This window comes from Panonychus citri, unplaced genomic scaffold (assembly GCF_014898815.1).
Source record: "Panonychus citri isolate SS breed McGregor unplaced genomic scaffold, ASM1489881v1 Contig00138, whole genome shotgun sequence".
NCBI classification, from domain to species: Eukaryota; Metazoa; Arthropoda; class Arachnida; order Trombidiformes; family Tetranychidae; genus Panonychus; species Panonychus citri.
In genome coordinates this window covers 4,901,708-4,915,912 of record NW_026515543.1, presented here as the reverse complement: position 1 = coordinate 4,915,912, position 14,205 = coordinate 4,901,708, and the positions used below count along the sequence as shown (strand labels likewise).

The window sequence follows — 14,205 nt, the reverse complement described above, 5'->3', positions numbered from 1 at the left end:
TTTTCTCATCATCTTCATCTTTCCAACTAATTTCACTTACATCACCAATGTGACAATCCTGTTGATGACATGATGATGATGATGATGATGATGATGATGATGATGATGATTATCATTTTAATGGTTGACATGCAACAGTAACAATGACAATAACCACAAACTTAGTTGATTGTAATGATCAACCTGGTTAATGGATTAGTTCAAATGATTGGATATTTTCATTGTGATTCTTTAAGACAATTAAAGTTCAATTAATTGAACTTTAATTGTCAAATAAACAATTTAATTTGATTGTTTTTCTTTAAGTGTCAAACTTTAATCATATTTATTTCATCAAATGTAATTATAAAGTCTCAATGTTTTCACGCAATTAAATAATTTTAATTATTAGTACATAATGTTAATCATTTATGAAAATTGATCGTTAATTGTATAAAGATCAATATAAATTGTGATATTTTTTAATGATCCTTGTTAAATGGATGCAATTTAAAATTGCAATCATGCAACAATTCACAGTTAATTACTGGATGATTTTTGATTATTACAATGGAACAATTGAGAATTATGATTAAACTGAATTGCTTTTAATTGTTCAACATTAATTAACTTGATTCATGTTGAAAATCATGAAAACCAATCCATTTGGGTTGAAAGCTTTTGTTTGATAATAAAAATGAATGATAATTATTGATTGGGATAAACTTTGATTTGTTTTCCCGTTAATGGTTAATTAGCAGGAATTAAAAAACTATAATAATTAAAATAAATCAACCAATAATAACGTCTGTTAATTGTTATTAATAAAATTAACAGTGATTGGGATAAACTTGAAATGATTCATTCCATGGGCTCATGTTTTTTATCCATAACTTAATTAGGAAAGATACATGGAAAGGGAATTCACTGATTTTTGTTAGTATGAAACTTAATTAGAATGAGAGAGAGAAGAAGATGAAGATGATGATGATGATGAGAAGGATGTGGAAGACAGAAGCCTTGTCTATGGTAAATATAATATTCACTAAAGTCTTTAATTATCATCATTATTCAGTCATAGAGTCACAGTGGATGTTACCAGGGAAACTGAACATTTTCACGATTCTTTGTCATGAGGCTTAGAGTTTATTATCATCATTACATTATTAACAGCATTGTTTGGGTGGAAGATGATGAGAATCTAGAGATAAATGAATAGAAATGAATAAATGAAAAAAATGAATAATGATAAAGCAAAGAGAGAAAGACACTGAAAGAAATTATTACTTACATGCATAAATATATTCTAGTGAATTCTTTTGTATGTGTTATATATTTTCTGTTCCATAGTTAATTCTGAGAATGATGATGAAGATGATGAATGAATTTAAGAAGAAAGAAAGAGAGAGATAATCATATTAATAAAAAGAATATAAAATTTGAGAAAGAGAAAGAGAGAAAATAAATATAAAGTCAACAAGAACATGAGAAGAGAGATGGAAACAAGTCCATTGAGAAAGAGAGTATTTACCTTTTCGTTGAATAATTATCTTCTCTGTATGTTAACTGGTGTTCCGAGTTGTTTTAAGTTAATTAAGTGAAGTGATTAATTGTTTAAAATGACAATTCTCAAAGATTATCTAAGATTAAGTGATAAACGTTGAGAGAAGAGCCAAAAACAAAGGGTAACCATTGACACCGAAAAAATAACGAGCGAAAATATATTAACGGTATCAATAAGTTCACTTTGTTCAATCATTCGGGGAAAATCAATACCGATAATTATCCAATTTTCTGACTAATTAAAATTCAGAGTCTTACTGAGATTAAACAATTAATTAGTTATAAAATTTGGAACTTAGTCCAAGTCGATAAACACTACAAAGGAGCGAAAATTTATCATTTTTTTCGAAACTGAACTGAGCTTCGAACTTTTTTTCGAAATTTAAAATAGTCAAAACGAAAATAGATCTTTAGTCTTAAGCTGCTGCGAAAATGAACAATAGATTAACTTTGGTTGTCGAGAAATCGAATTTCGAAATTTGGACTTTTACAATGAAAAATTCGACTGAAATCATGAACAGTTCTCATGGAATCGGTGCATGAACTCAGAACTTATTGATACACTTTAATAATAATCCAACTTTTTGCAAGTTCTTTTCTGTGGTTTGATTTTTTCTCATTTGTTTTCTAATTAATTTAATTGTCGTAATTTAATGTTGAGCTTTTTTCTCTTGTCTATTAGTTGCTTGATTTATGGTAATTAATTCATTCTGGTTTGTAAGATTATCTCTTACTCTCCTTGTGTTTTCCTAATTGATCTTAATCTTTTCCTCTTCTCGGTTTTTAGGCCTACAAGTTAAATTAAGTAATTCTAACCTTGGATGAAGCATCACTTTTGTGTGTATGTGTTTTAATTCAGTTAATGATGAAGATGATTTTGATGAGAATGATGGAAAATTAAGATCAATCTCAGGTTGAATCATTTGTTTCTCTCTCTCATTTTCTCTTCTCATGTCTTCAGGTGAGTTGGTGATGAAAAATAAAGAGAAATCATTTCCTTTTCTCTCTCATCGGGATTTTCTTCTTCAGGTGCATTAGTTTAGTGACACTTGAAATATCCATTTAGCCCTCAGGGTATTCAATCTCTAGACCTTTTCTTTCACAAATATCTCATCTTCATCTTTTTTCATCATCATCAACAACAGTAAGAAGCTTGTTGCTGCTTTTTGGAAGATACCAAAAGAATATCATCTTCGCAAGGTTGGTTACATCTTTGGTTTCTTTGCTCTCCCTCTTTCATTTGGTGACTATTTTCAACTATCTTCATCTCTATCACCATCATCATCATCATTATCATCAAAATGTTTCAGTTTCTCTCATTTCCATTTGATGATAATTCAAGTGTGATCATGAAATGATGATGAAAAATGATTATATTGTCAAGCGAGATATTATTCTTACCATTATATGGATCGGATAAAATTCACGTTGCCATGAAAAAGGAAAAGTGTATTAATAATGTAGAGGGAAGAAAAGAAAATACCATCATGATGATAACATGAAGATGATTGTTATCAGTGTAGTTTGGAATTGAAATGAAATGAGAAGAAAGTGAAATGTTTGAAAAGATTTAATGTAAATCAAAGAGTAAAAACCTCTACTCTTTGATGTAAATTAAAGATTCAGTTAGAGAACGAGAGAGAAACAGAGTGAGAAATGAAGATGAAGAAGAAAACAAAGAAAGTCTTTTCATCTTCTCTTAATCATCATCGTCTCTATGTGAGATTCTGTTAATCAAGTTATACCCGGAAATCCGGAAATTTTAAGAGTATTTATCAAATTATAGCTCTCTCTCTCTCTCTCTCTCTCTCTAGTTTCATCTTCATTCATCTTCATAAGGACGAAAACAATGATAACAATCAATATGATGCTGAGATGATAAACTTTTACCTTTCACACTTAATTTAACCTCGACTGATGATGAAGATGAAAAAGGATGATAATGTTATTGAATAACTGGAAACTTCATATCCATCGGACAAGAAAACGATGATGAAAGAAAAAGAAAATAACTTTCACAATAACAACATTCGCCATCATCATCATCATCATCTCTTTCTCTCTCATCAATCTTACCTCTTTCATCTTCATCTTTATCCTTTGGACAATATGAGTTAAAAAAAGAAGGTCACTTTTCATTCTTTTCATTTTGTGGCTTCTCCATTCATCTTTAATCATCATCATGATTCTTGTGATTTATCATCAACGTAACTCAATCAGGATCTCAAAGTGTCAACATGAATGAAACCAATTGAATTAACTCAGATTTACAGATTTCTCTTTCTCTTCATCGCATTAACTGAGGAGGAAAATAAGTTTCTGCTGAAAAGATAAATTAATCAATCTCATTTATATATCTTTTTGTTTTTATTTCTTCACCAATCTAATTAAATTAGGTCAATTTATCCTCATCATCTTCATTTTTATCTGAAAATAAAAAGGATAAAAAAGATCCAAGGATTAAGTTGATCTCTTTGGCCTTTGATAGCGATCACTTTGATTCCAATCATAATTTAAATTGATTATCCAAAATTTAATGCTAATTTATTTCGTTTTTTCCAGGTTTCAATCAAATAAATTGTTCATAAATTGATTGGTGAATTCAAATTGGATCATCAGTTTCACAATTAAATGATGAAATACAATCGGTAGACTTGTTAAATCACCTATAGACATCATCTACTAATTATTGCAGGTTAATTGTTGTGTAAATGATAAAGTTATTATCATAAATTGTGAATATTTTGAAGGTCTCATGAGATATGTAATCATCATTATTACAATTAACTTTGTAGATGATTACTCAATTAAATGAGTTGATCCTTAATTATTATCAACAATTTGAATAATTAAGAGCAAATTACATTTGTTTTTAATTGTTAATTTGATAATAATGATAGATAATAATGGAAGTAGAAAAAAAATTAAGAAGGTAAATTGTATCACAATCGACATACACCAAAGTAAATTATAACAATTAACGGAGCAACACTTTGATTACCTTTTCAAAGGGATCATTTATCATAATTGTCATCTGAGTGTCAATTTAATTAACTCAATTAAATTGGTACATTTATAAACTTTGATAGTTGATGATTAGTTTGATGATGATTAAATTGCTTAAAGGAAAATTGATCAAAAATCTCTGAGGATAAATCTGTTGATTAAAAGGCTGAGTAATTCAATGGAAATGAAATGATTTAATCAATCAAAATCATTTCCATCAAGGTGAACATCTTATTATTATAATTAATACCAATAATCAACATGACAATTAGATTAATAGACATAATAATCAACGAAATATTCAAATGAAATTGGATCAAGGATGAAAATCAAATTTGATTACGCTAATCAAGAGTCAACAATCAATCATTTAATTGTGATGAAAATTAAACAGTAATTGGGATTTGTTTTAATTAACCAATTTGATTTGTTGTTGATTATTTACACCTAATTATTTTTTTTTACTTATAAATTATCATGATTAGTATATGATTAAAGTTGTCTTATCCTCGTTATTAAATGTATGAAGATGATGGTGATTAACATGATTAAAGGTCTTGATTGTTGATCTGTTAGTTAACAACTTATTTACTGTTCATTAAATTACAAATAAAAAAGGTGTGGTAATTGTTGATCAATTGGGCTAATCAAGTTAATTTCTAGATAATCAATAGATTAATTTTCATCTTTCTTTATGGGTTAACAATTTATCATTTGATTTTGATTATGATGAAGCAAAAATATATTGTTATTGGTGTTACATTAACATGTAATTAGGCTCGTTAATTACATGTTAATGCTTTTTAATACATTGACATTGATTAGTTGATAATTGTTGGGTTGAAAATGATTGAAAAAAAACTTTTAGACCTTAACAACAATTAACATAATCTGGTAATCATCATGATAATCATTTTGGGCTAATCATTGATATTCAAGAAGTCAACTCATGATCATCATTAAGGTAGGAACACTTTAATTATAAAAGGAAACTAAATATCTTATAGTCATTAACTGATTATTATGATACAACCAATTTATGATATTGTAACCAAAACAATCAAATAATTGACCATGAAAGGTACAAAGTGTTGGTCATTGTCTTTGTAAAATTAATTATCTACCTTGATCAGGATTAGTGAATCAGCAATTAGATTAATTTTTTTTCATCGGATGGATATTATGGTTAATCTCTAAATCAATTAATAATGATGACTAATAGCAATCAATTTAAAGTATTAATTTTGTTACATTTGCATAATAACTGTACGATAATTACCTAGGTGATCATCACTGGAAAATGTAGAAACATTAATTATCATCTTTCTCATTAGATTGATTGTATCTCTCTCTCTCTCTTGATAATTTGGTGTTTTTGTTGATCCAAAACAATAATAAGGTAGATAATTGTCCAATTCATAATAATCAGCATACATTTATGATTATTAATATGAAATCATAAATTAAATGATGAAATGATAATCTTGTTATAAACAATAAATAACCAAATTGTAAAATTCAGGAGCAATAGAAATCGGCTTAATCATTTGGATTGGATTGTATTAATATCTTTAAATTTCCAATTTCCACTTGTTAGTTACGATGGTGATTAGGCTTAACCCTAATTAGAAAAGGTAGAAAATCATAAAAAAAAATCGAGATGAGGGAAAAATCTGAAAGAAGGAAAAAAAAAGGTAAACTTGATTAATTTGAATTCAATTTACGAGGCTAATATAACTTAATAGAAATAAATAAATCATCAAATTGTGAGGTCAAAGTGAACAATTTAAATGTTCAATTTATACAATTAGAAGAAGAAAGCAAACCAGATATATAATAGAAGATTGAATGATTCCACTGATTGCAACCATTAACTTATATTATCAAGCGAAATCTTAAAAATTTTGTTCTCCTCTTTAAGTTAAGAATCTATTAACAGCGGGTAATCTTAATCATAATAATCTTGATTTGCTTTTTTTTCTACCGTTTGATTACTTCAAATGATGAAAGTCAACTGTTGATGATGATTAGCTTCTTATCCTCTTACTTATTTCACTTGTGTAATTACCTCAGATCAGAAATTGTTGACAACATACACACAAACAAATACACAGAGAGAAAATAACAACAAACAGTGAGTAGTAAATGAATGAAATTGGTTAAACAAGTTCCATCTCCATCACAACGAGTTACACCGAAAAATTAACTTTGAAGCAACTGGAAGAACACAGTTTCCTATCTCTTCTCCAGGGCCCAGGGTTCCAAGTGGTTCATCTAAATATCGGAACAGAAGAAGCAAAAAAAAAAATATTCTTGTGAGAATGTTGAAAGGTAACTCTGCATGTGATTTTCCTCCATTGATTTACACACACACACACAAACTCACCGAGTGATAGAAGAGATAAAAAAGAATCAAGTGAATGTCAGATTTAGAAAGTCAATTGATCTCATGAATTAGATTTATGAGATAATCACCAATCATAAACCTAATAATAAATTCATTTCCTATAGAAAATTTAAATTTCAACTCATCAGAATACGAAACGAGTTAAACCAAAGGAGAGAAACAAGTTGATCTCAAAATCTGAATCCACACGAATCCAATCAAACCGATAATCATTAATTAGAATAAAAACAAAATTAAACAATAAACCACAAAAAGAGTAAAACAATTGCGAATAATTAAAAAAAAATTTTGTTCCATTTTCCATCAATCAGCTGATCCTTTGTGTCGATCAAAAGTGGGCGGGAGATTAGAAAATTAATTTTTTCTATTCTAAAAAAAGAGTAAATTTAATTTTCTTTTCTTCTTCGATTGTATTTAAATTAACTTGAAAGATTTTCTCTCATTTTTAATTGTTCCATCAAATGGAGAGATTAGATTATCTCCTGATTGCTCAACATGAAATCTTTTCCCTCTTCTTCAAATGTTACATATAAAATTCTGTGTATTTAGTTGGCTACATGAGAAGAGGGCAAATTATGATTACAATCAATCAGTCATCGGGTTGTCATCATCATCATCATCATCTCTCTGTTTGACTCCAGCCTCTCATCATCTTTAATGGACCTCAAAACAATGTTCATCTTTCTCCAAGTTAAATTGTTCCATCTCTCCAATTGTTTATCACCATCAATTGATTATCTTTTCCATCATCATCCAGTATCAACAAAAATCTTCCATAACCATAGACACATAGTATTTGACCTTCAACTCTTTTTCCTTCATCGCCTTTTCCTCCTCTTCCGCCTACTCGTTAGGCCTAACAACTTATAATCTATTATCTTATTATGTATGATATTTGTGTATCTTTTTATATTTATATCTGATTACTGGTCTCATTTTCACATTTTTTTTCTCTCTCATTAACCAATAGAAACTGTTTCCCTTTTCTATGGCTTTTTAATCTGATGATTCATGGCGGTGAACTTGACTGACCACCACAACCACAATCACCACCACCATCACTACCATTGGTCATTTACAGTTACTTGGGATGAAAAGAAATCAATTTTTGCTTAATGGAAAACCTCAAGTTATATTGATTACATGGAGACCAGAGTAAGAAAAAAAGGTTTGTACTTGTATATATATTGATACAAATATTTAAACAATACAATTAATAATAAATGGGTGAGCTTATCAATTGTCACAACAATTGAATTTGAGGCCTGAACACGCGTTGGTCAATAACAGAATATTTTATCTGCATCTAAATAACCGTCGCCATTGTTACTGTTTATTGTTTATTACTATTTCGATATCTTTATCTATCTATTGCAATCATCTTCAGTGGTCACTTTCCCTTTTTGTTTGTCTCTCTCAAAAATGGACAACCATAAGTTCTGATTAATATTATATTCTTCTAAATTTCTCTTCCTCCTCCATCATCATAATCATTATTTTCTTTCTACTTTTTCGTATTCATTATAATCATCTTCTTGTTTATTCACTTACTCATATATCTCTTTCCCTCTCATTCCTATCTTCAGTTTCATCTTCCATTCTTTATGTACCTTCAACACACTCACGAATACATAAACATTCACAAACATGAACACCGATCCACATCTCTTGATGATCAACATTTAATTTTGATGACCATTGGATATACAACATTCAACATTTATCCTGCTGCACCATGAAGGCAACAAACTGCCAACAATACATAACAATTTTCAGCATTTCTAATCAAAGTTAAAGGCATAATAATAAAACTATTTTATTATTACCTTCTCTCTACTCTTGCAAATGGTTTTTAATATTTGATGATTATTAACTCTCACCCATCACTACCCTGGACTTTAAAAGATAATCAACAAAATTGACCAACAACATAAAACAACAACAACAACAATCAACATGAAATCAGAGGCGATTACGATTGAAGCGATGACCAAGGAAATAGAGGAAATGAGAAAAAAATAAAGAGATTGAAATGGACAGAAAAGATTTGATTATTATTATTATTACAGTTACATTATTGTTCATCAGCAGAATTCAAAGTGATAATAATAACCATGATACATGTAATAATAATACTCATCATCATTTTGTCAGCCATTAAAGGTAAATAAAGAGTAACCAGAAGCCTCAATGGTGAGACTTGCTTTAGGCGAGTAAATATCACAATATATGTTGAAGGAAAATGATTCTTTTTGATTTTTCTTTATATTCAACAGAATATTATCAAGTGTCGATAAGAAAATGGAGAGAGAGAGAAAAGTAAAAGCCGGAAATGAGCTCAACTTCCTGTGGATCTTTCGGATGCAGTTGATCAATCTGATTGTCGCCTGAAAAGAACACGAATTTTTGTCATCATCTTTTTCCATCCCGATAAACAGTTGAAATTATCATGGAAAGAAAAATATTATTACATGTAGAGATGATCACGATTCCAATTTCAGGTTCGTCATCATATTATTCAAGATCATGTACACTAAATATCATCATCATGTCAAATGTCATCATCATCACAGTCATTTAGTGAAACTGGAAAATCATTTCATGTTATTGTTTTGACTTGATTCAGATTGTCAATTTATCCTTATCCCTCAATTTCCGTTTCCATCCTAACAATCAACAGTTAGTAAATTGTGTTGAAATAATCATCTTTTCCATGTCCGTTATCATGTTTTTCAGAATGAAAAACAAACAGATTAACCTTACCAATGGATTAAAAAACAACAATAACTTGATCAGTAAATTAGATTTTCTTAATCATTGAGAACAACAATAATGGTGTTAATTTGATTACATTAACAAGTGATTAAATAACATGATAACACCAACATCATCTTGACCATCAACATGGAGACATAATCGATCGGATCGAAGATATTTTCTGGATTTAATCAACTAATCAGTGAATGATTAACAAGTGAAATGTTATTATTTTTAATGAAATTTGTTCTTGATTATCACCATTAACCTTTGAAAACTCTTGATTGATAATAAATCAAGAGTTAAACTGCAATTTCCATTAATTCAATTGCATTACTTACAACAATTAACAAATAGGTACATAAAAAAATACTTGAAATGATAAAAAGGTAACATAAATTATCAATAGTTGGTCATTTTAATTAAATATATTTCTTTAATTACTTTGAGACAATCAAAAGATCAGCAACACACAAGTTGCAAGGGAAATTAAATTGAAATAATTAAGAGATTGTGGTTAAGTGTATAAGCGAAAGAAGGAAAAAAAAGTCTAATCATATTAGATTAATGTCTTCCCTGAAATTCAATTAACAAATTGGCCTAAAGATTATCTTGATTAACGTTAATGATTAGTATCATTTATGAGAGAGTGTAAAAAATGAGTTAAATTGAGTGTGAGTAGAAAATTAAACGAGTTGATTTTCAAGGTCAATCTACTATTGAAATTTACTGTTATTTATTGTTGATTATAATCTATCAATAATTATCTAATTAGATGATAAAAATTGGAGAAAAAAATTGATTCTAGTCAATTGGATTAATTTCAATTATTTTCCATCAATGGAAAAGGTTGATTTGTGTACCAATGGAAGATGATGAGAGAGCCATTTACAATTGGATTAGATTAGATCATCTTTCAAGGGTCTTTACTAAAATGATAGAGAAGATGATGAGGTTTTCCAGTTCACTTTTTCATCTTCTTTCTCTCTCTCTCTCTCTTTAGAACTTTTTTCTTCGAAATTTCTCCCTTCGAATTTCATATGTTCTCTTGCTCATCTTCCTCCTTCTTAATGTAATCCAAGCATAAAAATCCTTTCAAGGTTATTCAGAAACTGTTGTTATCCAATTTTTCTGCTTCTCCAGCTAATTCATCAAGTTATTATGCTGAATGATTTCTGGGTGAAGATGATGAGAGAGAGAGAGAGAGAGATGATAACCATCATCATCATCATCAATGTTTACTGATGTTGGTTATGTTTCCTTGTTCCTTACCGTGTATTTTATCAATGGATGTTGATGCTTGATCCACAATTGATTGTATAATTTAATGGTTCCTCTTATATTTCCCTTTCCTTTTTTTATCCCTCCATCGACATGATTGGTAAAATTGATACCGTTGCTTCATTGAATTATGTGAGTGTGTGTGTGTGTGTCTTTGGGTTTTTTAATATCACAATCAACAGGATCTTCTGTATATATGAGTTAGGTGTTATTATTAGAGGGTAACGGGTCCATGAGCTTTAATAATAATCGTTTTGCTTTCCACCTCTTTGCTTATCACCAATAAAAAACCATTACGATAATAAATGTAATGATATTATAGTGAATCGGTTATCGCAAACAAAAAGTGATTAAAGTTTAACAGCTAATAATGTATCCATACACACCATTGAATGGTTTTAAAGGATTAATTGTATTAAAAGCATCACCATATTAATGATAATCACCATGATTAGCATAATAAATTACTCCAATCATAATGATACGTTTTTTTCTGATATTTATATACATGGAGAGTGGATGTAGATGATACTGAGGAAACCTTTCAATTATAAAATAATTTTATAAATTGAATTTACAATAAGCTCCAATTGACAAATGACAGTCCTCTCCTCCTTCATATCTTCCCATCCTTATAGTTGGCTTGATGGTGATGAGGATGATAATGAAATTAATAACACCAACAATATAACAAACACTTTGATGTTTTGAAAAATTGTTCAATGGGAAGAGTTAAAAGTTTGGTGTATCTCTGCAACTGACATGATTGGTACATTGTTGCCAAAATTAGTTGATATATTGACGATTCCAGGATTGAATGAGAAATGAAAGGATGAGAGAGAGAGAGAACAAGATAAATCAAGAATAATGTATTAGATTGTGTTTAATGGGTGTTGATGATGATGATGATGAGGAAGATGAGGAAGAGTAAAACTTTTTTCACTTTCAAACCTGCAACTGAAACTATTTGCAGATTATTTTGCTCACTTCATTTCCTAATTTTATTGCCAACATTATATTAATATTATCATCATTTACCACCTCCTCCACATCCTTCAACTCCACCACCACCACCACCACCATCTCATTATCCCCTCCTTTGGTTTAATCTTAATCTCATAATCCATGCTGTATAATTGTCTATCTCTGTCCTTGTTTTTGTCGTTGCATTTGTATTATGATGAAAAGTTGCTCCTTCTTTTAGACTCTCAATTTTATGAATGAAACAAATCCAATTTTTGTTGATTCAATTTAATTCTAGTCAATGTTGTTATTTTATTCACCTTCATATGCAATTTAATCATCTAATTATAAATCACTCACGTTCATTTATCCTCTTTAAATAAAGATGTTGATTTTAAACCCAGAAAATTAATATTGAACATCATTATCATGATGAGGATTACATTTATTTTCGTGTATCATTTGTGAATATTGAGAAAATATTTTCTAGTTTTGATCAATCAAATTAACTTCGTTGATTAAAATTCTGTGTGAATAACAAAATCTTAGAAAATGTGATCTAAATAAGAGAAGAAAAAAAATAATTAAAAACGAAAATGAAATTAAATCTATTAGATTTTAATCCTTAATCTCCGCAGGAAAACACTACTAACTTGTTTTCTCTCTGTTAACAATCAACTAATTACTACGATAAGGATTAAGTTGTAGAACTTATTTAATACTTTTGATTGTTATTCTCATGATTAATGATTGATTTAAAAAAAGGGAAATGATTAAGAGGATAGAAAAGGTCTACAATTAAATCAATCATTTATCTGATTGTTTAATGATATCAATTTTTTTCCCTTTTACTTTTGTTTTTATTTCATCTTTAAGACCGATGAACTTGATTGTTGATTGTGATTAAGATGATTTCTATTTTCAAGTTTATCTTGCTATCCAATGTATGTGTATATCCTTGACTTTGATTGAGTGAATATAATCAATCGGATAATAAGTCACAATCAACTAATTGAAGTTTTAATATATCATCAGAATCATCAACTTATCAGAGATTATGTTTTCTAACTCATCAATTTACCTTGAGGATATTTTCAATTCTCTCTCATAATTAACGGTTAAACAAAATGTTTAATTAAATGCAATAAGTGTAGATATTTGTTAGTTAATTAACTAACTATCATCTAAAATTAATTGATAATCAAAGTAGAATACAAAGTTATATATATGATATTAGAAAAAGGTAAATTTAGAGTAGAGTAAATTTGATCACGGATAACATGTAATCTCAGCTGATAACTGATTTTAATTAAAATTGAATTAACTCAAGAATTTGTGGATTCCCTCAATCTATTTGCTCATCATCATCATGATAAGGTTGGGTCTAGATGAGTGGGTGGATCATGAATCTCATCATCTAAACGGAAGACAATCAAAAATTTTGATTTACCCATGAAAATGACATGGTAACATGTAGACACACATACTGAACATGGATAATGAAAGTAATTTAATAACATTGACTTTAAACAACGAGATTAAATTGAGAGATATTTTTTTTTATCCATCATCATGATGAGAATGATGATGAACACACCTTTGATTGTCTTGGTTTCTATCAAATAATAATGTCACACCCAAGAATAAATTGTGAACACAAATTGAACAATATGAGAGTTGAACATGTGGACTTAATGATTTACCTTTTGTTTGATTGTCTATCAATTTTAACTGAGAATTTCAAATTTATTTCTTCATCTCTTTTCAGTGATATCATGAAATTTGATAACATCAATTCTGTTTCATGATAAGATTACATGACGAAGACAATGATGACAATGAACAGAACACTGGATGAGAAATCTGAGTTTACCTGTGAAAAGAATGGAAAAAAAACTCTGTTGATATTTAATTGGAAAAATTTCTCAGATAATTTAAATTCCCAACATAGCATATAAATAACTTGTTCTTTACAATTAACTAATTGCAATACCTTTTTGATTACGAGTATTGTCAACAATAACAACAATCAATCAATTGTGATTCTTTCATTGTTTTCAGTGTATTTGTTTTTCCTCCTCGACTAATTGTTCAACTCTTAAAATCAATTTAAATTGAGATACACAAATAACTTCGGAAGCAATTTGAGTAGTAATTAAAGGGAATTGAAGCAATTTTAAATTGTTCAAATTGAAACAATTTACTGATTTGTTACTATTGAACAATTAGCCTTAAATAACCAATGGTTT

General features: G+C 28.7%; 2 long non-coding RNA genes across 5 annotated transcripts; one reads left to right on the top strand and one right to left on the bottom strand.

Moving 5' to 3' along the window:
- Positions 1-313: 313 nt before the first annotated feature.
- Positions 314-7,286, bottom strand: LOC128393559 (uncharacterized). The gene is made up of 5 exons (XR_008326222.1): positions 6,935-7,286; positions 6,617-6,822; positions 1,511-6,221; positions 1,271-1,335; positions 314-1,180 (listed from the first exon to the last, which is right to left on the bottom strand). It is a non-coding gene; the product is annotated as an uncharacterized LOC128393559 (long non-coding RNA).
- Positions 7,287-7,398: 112 nt separating this feature from the next.
- On the top strand, positions 7,399-13,739 carry LOC128393555 (uncharacterized). 4 transcript variants are annotated; one of them, XR_008326205.1, is made up of 5 exons: positions 7,399-7,841; positions 7,926-8,123; positions 8,542-9,118; positions 9,232-9,456; positions 13,725-13,739. It is a non-coding gene; the product is annotated as an uncharacterized LOC128393555 (long non-coding RNA). The 4 variants fall into 4 exon arrangements; XR_008326204.1 differs by lacking the exon at positions 13,725-13,739 and adding an exon at positions 9,692-9,755; XR_008326203.1 differs by lacking the exon at positions 13,725-13,739 and having other exon boundaries at positions 7,402-7,841; positions 9,194-9,755.
- The last annotated feature ends 466 nt before the right edge of the window (positions 13,740-14,205 follow it).